Raw genomic sequence first — 10628 nt, 5'->3', positions numbered from 1 at the left:
GGGTATAGGTCTAGCCCATCTGCCATCCACATCCAGAAGAGGGCAAGAGAGCAGAGGCCTGGGATGGGGCTCCATCTGGAGCGTCCTTGTGGGCCTTCTACATAGTGAAGCCAGCAGGCAAGCGGTGTCCACCGAGAAACTGAGGGTGTTTTCAGGATTTGAGTGTTTGTGCTGTATATGCCTTGAGGCTCTTGCTCTTCCCTGTGGGAAGGCAAAGACTCCTGACCCCATATAAGAAGAGAAGCTCATTGGGAAATCATGGCTGTGTCTATACTTGCACATCAAGATTTAGTAAAGAAGAAAGGGCTGGCTTTTCCATGAATACCAGAAGCTCTAGGGCATGGCCCCACCATCAAATCCACTTGTCTCTTCTAGGTCTCCATGAAGGCATGACTGGACACTACAAGAGTGGAGAATGACTGAGGCTGATGAGCCCCTGGCCTTCCAGATTATTCCAGGGTAAATTTATAGAGGGGAGAGCTGTTGCACAGAAGAGTAGAAGTCTTTCAGAAAGTTTTATGGAATCTGGGTTGGCCATGAAACATCTAGAGAAGGGAAGACTCAGGACTCTCCCCTCCTGGTTGTGAGGCACCATGAATAGTAAAGCTCTTTGCTGAAGAGTCCTTTACACAAAGGACTGTCCAAGCAGGGAAGAGGGAACTCATGTGATTTTCTGAACAGTGCAGTAAGCATCTTGTATATTTCATGTGCTATTCCTCATAATCCTCACAAGGATTATGACACAAAGGTTAGATCATTCATTTACCACTGAGAAAACTGAGACACGGAAAGGATAAACAACTTGCTGTAGGTCATATAACTAGTCAGGGGAAGAGCTGGGTAATCAGTCACTTGATAATTGGAGTTGCCCCAAGTTTACCTAAGAACTGTGAAGAACATTAGAGTCTCAGTGAATTACCTGGAAGGAATCATAACGTGTGAGCGATGAGAGTTAAAAGCGAAAATATAACATTAGAAAGTGGAAGACATGGAGAAATCTATTGAACAAATATTTAATGACTTTCCTGTGCCTGTCTTAGTGCCTATGAGAAATAGAAAACTGCCCTGAAGGTCTTAAACGTCCTGACAAACTGAGGATTAAACAAGACCCAAGTCCCTATTTGCTTTTTCTTGTTTTCTAAAATGCGGGGGTTGGAGAGAGGAGTAAGCCAGCAGGCCCAACAGGGCTAATGCACTGCAGACCCTCTCCTTCAAGGGAGTTGAATCTTTTTCTTGTTTTCAGTATCCTCATCTGTAAAATGGCCAGGGTATTTCTCTACCTCCAAGAATTACCTTGTTTGTAAATCACAGAGCTCTATGTAGCTACGCAAATAACCCATAGCACTTGAGAAGTCACCAATTCATGATGATTAATGACCTGGATCAATGATAACACTGGTATAAATTACAGAACACTAATGATTATTATATGGGTATTAGGTCCAGAGTCTTAGGGCTGGAAAGATCAGAGGTCTCCAAATAAGCCCTCCTCTGCTCATCAATATCCCTGCCAGGTGGTATTCTGATTACAACTGATTCCATACTTTTAATTTATAAGTCCCCCAAGGAAGAGAACACACAAACTCATTCCCTGTGCTCCGATGAGCTCCATGCTTGATGATTGTGGCTCCAGCTTTGTACAGACTCTACCATTCCTGCTCCTTAGGAGACACCAGAGTCATTACAGAAAACTTCTAGAATATTCTGTGGTCATCATTGGAGTAGAATAACACAGAGCAAGGGCCCCAAGGTGGGGACTCTTAGGGAAGTCTGTTCTCTTGCCAAATCAGCTCTGGTCTCCATGGCACATGGGCAAAACAAGAAAGGAAGAGGGGGCAGGGCACTGGGCAACCTGTGAAGCCCCAGTGAGTGAATGCTTTGTTTTCTGCAAGGACTTTCACTACCAACTGTGAGACCCAGGAAAGTTGCCCACGACCTGCCAGGTGCACAGCACAGGCCCATTGACAGGATACCTCTACTCTGTGATCAACAACCCCCTCCCACCAGGAATTTGTTCCTTATTAATTCTCCCTTTATCCTTAATCAAGGACTAGGAGAACAAAGTTACAAAAATAGTAACTAATAAAATTCCAGGACCTCAATATGAATCACTATTTACCCCCTTTTACATCCTTCCTAATGACATTCAAATGGAGAAATTTGTTCCTTTGGTTCTTGCCCTATCACAATGTAGATGTTCAAAGAAAACCCTGCCAGGTGTCTAGCTAACCAACTGGTGTCTGATCCCTCCCTGAGACAGTGACAAGCATTCTTCAAAGAGGGAGGTGGGCAGAGCCAGGGATACCCCTTATAACAGCCCTCCCCCCTCTTCCCCTCATTGTCCCCTTCTCTGTGGCACAAACACCATGCACTGGTTTTGGATGGAAAGAAAGAAGGACTATCCAGTCTTCTGATTCAGCACACCACTCACAAGTCCCGGCAGTCAAGGACATAAAGCCTTTATTAAATTGGTCTACCCAATCTGAGGTCTGACGGCCTCAGTCACCTCTGGGTGTCTGGCCAGGCCCCTTGACTCCACAGGCCTCCTTCGTGGAAGGGCAGTTTTGAGGAACAAGATAATGCACAAAAGAGGGAGAATACACCCACGTAAAGAGACAAATTTCCATGTTGATGGTAAATGGAAGAGCCTTTGGGTCTGAGCTGAGCTCTGGGACAAAGGGGGAGAAGATGAACTGATATGAAAGCCTAGAGTGGGGTTCCTGCTCATGCCCAGCCCACTTTACTGAGGAATCCTATGAGCCCTGACCTTTGAAGGAACCGAGACCGGTGAGGGCTAGGTCTTCTCCTGCTGCCTGAGCAAAGCTCAAATCTCCTCCCTGAAGGGACAGTACTGAGTATCTTGAGGGGGAGAGGAGTGTGTGGCACCGGGAACAAAAGCCCCAGGTCCTACTAGCAGATCCTTTTCCAGATAGCTAATACTTCAGTAAAGGCTGCAAAAGGAGGAGCCGGGCATAGTCCCACTGTGATGGGGACTCCTGAAGGGTGGCTTCCTAATTCCTAGAAGATGACCATGTGCACAAATAGACAGCCTCCATGCTCTTGGTTATGGCTTGACTGATGATCATGGGCAGTGACCAGTCCTGTGAAAGCAAAAGGAAATCAGGAGAAACTTGATACACGGAAAGGCGACAGTGGGGGCAAAGCTGACACCGTTAAAACCACAAGTTAAAACTACAAGCAATCTGTAGTACACTTGCTTTCAAAAGACATTCACGTCACTCCCATTCTCACCGAGACTCTTGACCTCGGCGGTGTTACCGTCCTGTCATGTTTCAGGTGAGAGGACACGTTCACAAGGCGTTAGTGTGTTTCCCATGGCCCCCCCGCCCCCCCTCCCCGGCCTTGCAGAGGAGATCTCCTGCCCCCACCCAGGTCTGCAGTTCCGTCCAACCCAAGCCCCCTCCCCTCGCGGTGGGAAGGGAGGTGAGAAGGAAAGGAGAAGGAGGAACATCCCGCAAACCCCCTCACCCCAGCGCCTCGGGACGGGGGCCGGGCCGGCTGGGCAGCTCCGCCAGGCTCATCCCGCTCCTTGAGTCCGGCGCTCTCCCACTGCCTGCAGGCGGCGACCCCTCGGGAAGGGGAACGGCATCCTTCCACGAGAGATAACAATACACAGGTAAAGGGAGAAAAGAGGGTGGAAATGCGAGGGTGAGCCCGCGGCAAGGGGAGGGGGCTCAGCAGGGGCTTCGAGCGGCCCCCAGCCCTGCAGCGCGGGGCAGCGTCCAGAGGAGGAGGACAGAGCGGTGGTCCCGGGGACGAAGGCCGCAACTTCTGCAACCAACCTGGGGTAAGCGAGGGGGTGTCCAGTTCCCCACAGCTTGGGCCTCGGGGATTTTCCTGCATCCTTAAAGCAGTTCTGATCTTCCTTGGAGAGGGGGATGCCCCTAAACCGGTTTGTCAGCTACAAAGTCAGCTCAGAGCCATCTCGAAGAGACTAAGCAAGGCGCTGCCCGAAATTAACGGCCAATGGCTCGGGCTCCTGCCGTTGGCCACGCCCGTCGCCCCGCCCCCACGCCCCTCTTCCAATCAGAGGCCGAGCTCCTCCCCCGGACCTCCCCGCCGACCATCGTGGGTCACGTTCGCGGACAGGAGTGGGGGAGGGGCGGCCCCGAGTCCGCGGGGTGCGTGGGCTGCAGAGGGACGCTGCTCTCCGGGAAGGTGGTGGCGGGGGCAGGGGGGGACGGAGCCCCAGGACGCCGGAACGGGGGTCCGCCCCGGTCTGGCCTCCGAGGGCAGTGCCCCTTGCTTTATATTTACCAGGCCGTGGAATCACAGGCTATATGTTCTCCCAGAGTCCTCACTTCATTTTTATCCTACCTCAGAGGAAAGCACCATCCAGAAGGCACTTGGCCTGACGTCTCACAAGAGTTAGGGGCAGTTCAGACCCTCCTAACGTCAATTTCTGGCATTTTCCAACCAACCAAAGACCTCTCACTTGAGAGAAATGCTTGACCAGCCTCATCCAGCTCGTGGGGCCCCAGACCCCTAAAGAAAGCTTGGCCGTTGTCCCCGGCTTCCTCTCTCCCCTGCTGCAGGGCCTGGGAAACCGGGTTCTCGCTCAGACCCTTAGCATCAAGGATCCAGCCAGTGGGAGAGGGATGCTGAGCTGATGAGAATGCCCCTGACCAATGAGAAGAGAACAATGCCTTAGAGGCCAGCTGGGAGGAGGCTCACTTGTTAATATTTCCTGGGCACTTATTTTGAAAGACTCCCTCCTGGAAAATTCAGAATTCATCATCATATTTGAGCATCCCATATTCCTTTTTCAAAAATGCACATAACGTAAAGTTCACCATCTTAACCATTTTAAAGTGTACAATTCAATGGCTTTTACTACATTCACGATGTTGTGCAACCATTACGACTATTGGATTCCAGAACATTTTGTCACCCCCCCCCCAAAAGAAGTCCCATACACGCAAAGTGGTCACTATCCATTCTTTTCTTTAGCCTAGAGCAACCCACTAATCTGTTTTCTGTTTTGATGGATTTGTCTATTCTGGATACGCTGTGTAAATGGGATCACAGAATATGTGATCTTTTGTGTCTGGCTTCTTTTACCTAGCATAGTGTTTTCAAGGTTTCTCCACGCTGGAGCATGTATCAGTGCTTCATTCTTTTTAAGGCCAAATAATATTCCACTACATGAATATACCTTATTTTGTTTATCCATTCACATTGATGGACATTTGGGTTTTTTCTACTTTTCGGTTATCATGAATAACTCTGCTATAAACATTTGTGTACACATTTTTGTTTGAGTTTTTGTTTTTCATTTTTTTTTTTTATGTATACCTAGGAGTGGAATTGTTGGGTCATGTGGCAATTCTATGTTTAACTTTTTAAGGAACTGCCAAAATGCTTTCCACAGTGGCTATATCATTTTACATTCCTACCAGCAATATATGAAGGTTCTGGCTTCTCCTCATCAATACTTGTTATTTTCATTTTTAAAAAAGGATATAGGCATCCTAGTAGGTGTGAAGTATCTCATTGTGGTTTTGATTTGCATTTCCCTTGTTGTTGTGTGTTTGTTTCATGACTTTTTTCAACTGGTTTTGTATAGTGTGTGTCCTTTGTAATGTGTGATCATTAAAGTCTATTCTGTTAGATTTATGGTCAGCTGATGATTTCACAGAAATGTCCTTAAATACTTGGGACTAAAAACAAAAACAAAAACAAACAAAACAAAAAACCTCCTAGTTTTAGTGGGTGGTGTGTGTGTGTGTGTGTGTGTGTGTGTGTGTGTTGGGACATGCATTCAACACTCAGCCACACATTTTACAATTTTACCTTAGCCTTCACTTCCTGCTTGTGCAGAGCCCAAAGATCAGCCAGGGACAAGAGCTTAGGGCCTTCTCAGGTGTTTTCTGATCATGTTCCCAGACCTGGATATGTGCATAGCCTTCTAGATTCCCAGAACTATGTGGCAGCATTCCAAAATCCTTATTCTTCAAAGAATCTCATTCTCCAGCCTTTCCTTTTCAGGCTTTTAGGTTAGACTATTATTTTCCCCAACTGTTAGTCCTTGCCTGAGGAAGCAGCAGCTAACACACTTGATTTTAAGTATTTTTGACAAATTCTCCCTGGGTAGCTGCTTCAACCCTGGGATAGTTCTTGAGTTAGGTGAAATAGAACAAGCTTTTTGAGACAGTTCAAGAAGCCACCAAACAGGTCAAAACAAAAACTACAATTGTTTGGAATAGGGTCTGTTCTGTTCCCTCTGGTGCCAGGTACATACTGCTGTCCTCAGGCCACTGCCAAGCTGGGGAGTGGGATATAGTACCAGGTAGGTTAAAATGTCACATTTCATTGAGACTCGTATGTGTTTTTCTCAATTAATCATTCCCGTGCTTGCTGTATGATATTGATTAGATTCCAGAGTCCTGAAAATGTTGATTCTCACAGTTTTTGTCAGTTTATTCATTGCTTTTATGGAGGAACAGACTTTTGGAGTTCCATACTCCACCATTTTTGCTGATATCGCACTCCCTATTTCTTTTATAGGTAACTATTCATTAGGAGCTAAGTTCCTGAGAAGCTTAGTTACTTGCACATGTTTTATCCAGTAACACTAAGATTTGGACACAGATCATCTGACTCTAGAGCCTGTTTTATCCAATTTTAACATTTATTCACTCATTCAAGAATATTAATTCTAACATCTACTAAGTGCTAGGTATAGTTCTAGAAATTCAGGATTACCTCACTGTACAAAAGAGCAGATTCCTGTCCCTGAGATCTTGTATTTTTATGGAGGTAGATTCATAATAAACATTTAATAAATATTTGATATCATAACTTAAGTGCTTTGAAATAAAGAATTGGGATACTTATTTTGAATAGGGACTACTATGGGAATGATGTGAATATAATTTTTTAACATTTATTTTGTGTTGGTTGCAAATTTTATAGAAAAGTTTCAATAATAGCACTTGATTTCCTAAATATGCTTAAGCAGATCTATTCATGGTTAACATTTTGCTATATTTGCTTTATCTCTCTCTCTCTCATTTGATAGTAAGTTGTATAAAATTGTGCCTGTTTACTTCTTTACAATTAACTATTTTCAAAGAATAAGGACATTCTCTTATATAAGCATGGAATAGTTATCAATTAGGAAAGTTAACATCTATGCAATACTATTATCTAATCAACAGCTTATATTCTGATTCTAAAGTATGTCACGTCCTCTCAATTGATTGTTTATCATATGAAACACATTCTCTATCCCTGGTAATAGTCTTTGTTCTGAAATCTACTTAGTTTCATATTGGTATAGCCACTCCAGCTTTCTTTTGATTAGTCATAGCACAGTTTATCTTTTCCCATTTCTTTGCCTTAATTTATTTGTGTCTGTATTTAAAGTGAGTTTTGTGTAGGCAGTAATAGTGGAGATTGCTTTTTTATCCATTTTAACAATTTCTGCCTTTTTATTGGGGTGTTTAGACCATTTACATTAATGAGATTATTGATATTGTTAGATGTAAGTATACCACCTTGCAGTTTGATTTCTATTCATCCCATATGTTCTTGATTTTTATTTTCCTCTTTATCTTGCTTTCTTTTAAATTAATTGAACATTTTTCTCCATTTTTTCTCTTTTGTTGGCTTATGAACTATAATTTTTGTTTTGCCATTTTAGTGGTTGTTTTAGGATTTATAGTATACATCACTAACTTATCACAATTTACTTTCAAGTGATTTTATACTACATCATATATATTATAGGAAGCAACCTCTCCATAGTATATTTCATTTATCTCCTAGTAGCCTTTATGCTATCTCTGCCATACATTTCACTTTCACATATATTATAAACTCTACACTACAATGTTTTTCTCTTAAACGTAACTATTTTTAAAGAAATTTAAATAATAAGAATAAAATCTTACATATTAATCCATATAGCTATCATTTTCGTGCTCTTTATTCCTTTGTGAAATTTTATATTTCCATCTGGTATCATTTTCCTCTGCCTGAAAGACTTCTTTAACAAACCTTATAGTGTGGCTCTGCAGGCATGAATTCTTTTAGCTTTTGAATATTGATGCTCTTTTCATTTTCTTCTTATTTTTTTTCTGTGTATTTCATTTTGGATAGTTTCTATTGCTATGTCTTAAATTCACCAATCTTTTCTTCTCAATGCTAATCTTAGTTCTTAGGCTCATCCAATGTGTCTTTCACATCAAGCATTGTAGTTTTCCTTTCTAGGTATTCAGTTTGGGTCTCTTTTGCATCTTCTATGTCAATATACTAACTTTTTGAACATATGGGTTATAGTTATAATACTGTCTTAATGTCTCTGCTAAATCTAACATTTGTGTCTAGTTCTGGTTGTTTTAATTAATTGACTTCCTCCTTATTATAGGTTACATTTTCCTGCTTTTTTACATGCCAGGTAATTTTTTATTGGATGCCAGATATTATGAATTTTAACTTATTTTTGTTCCTGAGCTTTGTTCTGAGATACAGTTAAGTTACTTGGAAAGAGTTCAGTCCTTTCAGGTTTTACATTAAATATTTGTTAGATAGAGCCAAAGCAGTGTTTAGTCTAGGGCTAATTATCCCCCAACTCTAAGGCAAGATCCTTCTGAGTACTCCACACCATTCTACATGAATTGTGAGGTTTTCTAGTTCAGCTGCTTGGAGCAGACACTATTCTTGGCCCTGTGAGTGTTTCTTCTGATCCTTTCAGGAGGTTCTTTCTGTGGTTTTGGGTAGTGCTATGGTCTGAATGTGTATTTCATTCCCAAAATTCAAATGTTGAAATCGTGGCCCCCAAAGATGATGGATTAGTAGGTGGGGCCTTTGGGGAGTGCTTAAGTCATGAGCATGGAATTCTCATGTGTGGAATTAGCCTTATAAAAGAGGTTCCAGAGAGGTCCCTGGCCCTTTCCACCATGTGAGGACTACAGTGAGAAGTCTGCCACCAGAAGAGGGCCCTCACCCAACCATGCCAGCACCCGATCCCAGACTTCCAGCCTCCGGAACTCTGAGAAATAAATTTCTGTAGTTTATAAGCTGCCAGGTAATGGTATTTTGTTATAGCAGCCTGAATGGACTGAACAGGTGGTTTCCTCACACATATGTGCTGACCAGAATTCTGTTGAATGCTTGAGAAGGACCCTCTGCAGCTCTCCTCTCTCTTGTACTCTGTCCTGTGAACTGCAGTTCCCTTGATCCCCTCAGCTTCTCAAGTCAGGCAGGTAGTCCACTGGGCTCCTTGCACTGGGTTTGGAAATCTCTCTAGGCACTAACCTGACAAAATTGTAGAACTCATCTCATTTGTTCCCAAGTCTTCAGGATCACTGTCCTTCATGGTTTGATCCTGGTATTGTTTCATATATTTTGTTCAGACTTTTCGTTATTGTTTTAGGAGGGAGAATGAAGTCAGTCCCTTTTTCTCCATTTTTGGAATGGCTTTTTAAATGTTTGCTGTTTATTTCTACTTTTACTGCATTGTGATCAGAGAATTCAGTTTGTAATATTCCTACTATGAATAGGGAACCTACTTATGTTTCCCTTGTGATATAACATATGATATATATATATTATATAATATATAATATATGATCAACTTTGATGAATATTTCATGGCTGCTTGAGAAGAAAGCATATTCTTTATTAAAAGGTACAGCATTTAATACATATTTATGAAATCTAATTTAACTTAAATGTTGGTTAAGTCTTCTCTCTTCATACTTATTTTTGTTCACATGCCCTTCTTGGCCTGAGAGTGGTGTGTAAAACTGTCTTATCATTATTATTTCTATTTCTCCTCATATTGCTGTCATTTCTATCATAGAGAAGTGGTTTCTGTGTAATTTGGTACATAGATATTAATAACTGGTATAGTTTATTGTAGATTGTGGCTTTTTGCATTGTAATATATTTTTATTTGTCTTGTTTGATGCTTTTTGGCCTAAATTCTGCACTGTCTAATATTAAGCTTGCTACCCTTCTTTAGAGTTGTTCTATTTAGCTAGCATAACTTTTCCTATCCTCTTTTATTTTTTAGCCTTTGATTCACTTTGTTTTAAATGTTTCTTCTATATATAGAAGAGACTGGAGTTTTGCTTTGTAAGATATTTTGAAAATCTATTTCTTTTACTGGGCAAGTTAATCTCCTTCACATTTATTGATATGACTAATATATTGGTGTCAATTTTATGTGATGTTTACTTTGTTTCTTTCTCTCCATGTCTCCTTTGCTTTTTTTTATAAAAATTGCTTTGATATTTACAAAAGTGTACATTTTTGCTCTAATAGTTACCTTTGTACTGATATCGTTTAAAATATCCTGATTTACCTTTTTTCTCACTTAACTATGAACTATCTGCACTGTCTAGATTGTCGATTCTAAATGGTATCATTTGATTCCTATCTGTTCCCTATGCAACAATGACCTTATTCTACTTTGGTCTTTCTGTCTTCCTTCTTGGCTCAAATTTTAAGTTACATTCTTTCTACTTGGTCAGAACATAAACCATTTACAAATTATTTTCCACCTCTGTCCCATATCCTTGTTTAACTTTTATATCTACATGCTCTAAATATACTTTAAATACACTACACACACACTCATCATCAGTCTTTTGCCAAAA

At 41.8% G+C, this 10628-nt stretch overlaps 1 long non-coding RNA gene across 2 annotated transcripts; it reads right to left on the bottom strand.

The window, feature by feature from the left end:
* Positions 1 to 2438: 2438 nt before the first annotated feature.
* On the bottom strand, positions 2439 to 3992 carry LOC115939365 (uncharacterized). 2 transcript variants are annotated; one of them, XR_004074183.2, is made up of 3 exons: positions 3804 to 3992; positions 3490 to 3611; positions 2439 to 3101 (listed from the first exon to the last, which is right to left on the bottom strand). It is a non-coding gene; the product is annotated as an uncharacterized LOC115939365 (long non-coding RNA). The 2 variants fall into 2 exon arrangements; XR_014147397.1 differs by lacking the exon at positions 3490 to 3611.
* Positions 3993 to 10628: the final 6636 nt, after the last annotated feature.

The sequence above is a fragment of the Leptonychotes weddellii genome, chromosome 8 (assembly GCF_054177405.1).
Source record: "Leptonychotes weddellii isolate Sample4059 chromosome 8, ASM5417740v2, whole genome shotgun sequence".
Taxonomy (NCBI): Eukaryota; Metazoa; Chordata; class Mammalia; order Carnivora; family Phocidae; genus Leptonychotes; species Leptonychotes weddellii.
Note: the sequence above shows the minus strand (reverse complement) of the source record. Positions and strands in the feature narration are given on the sequence as shown.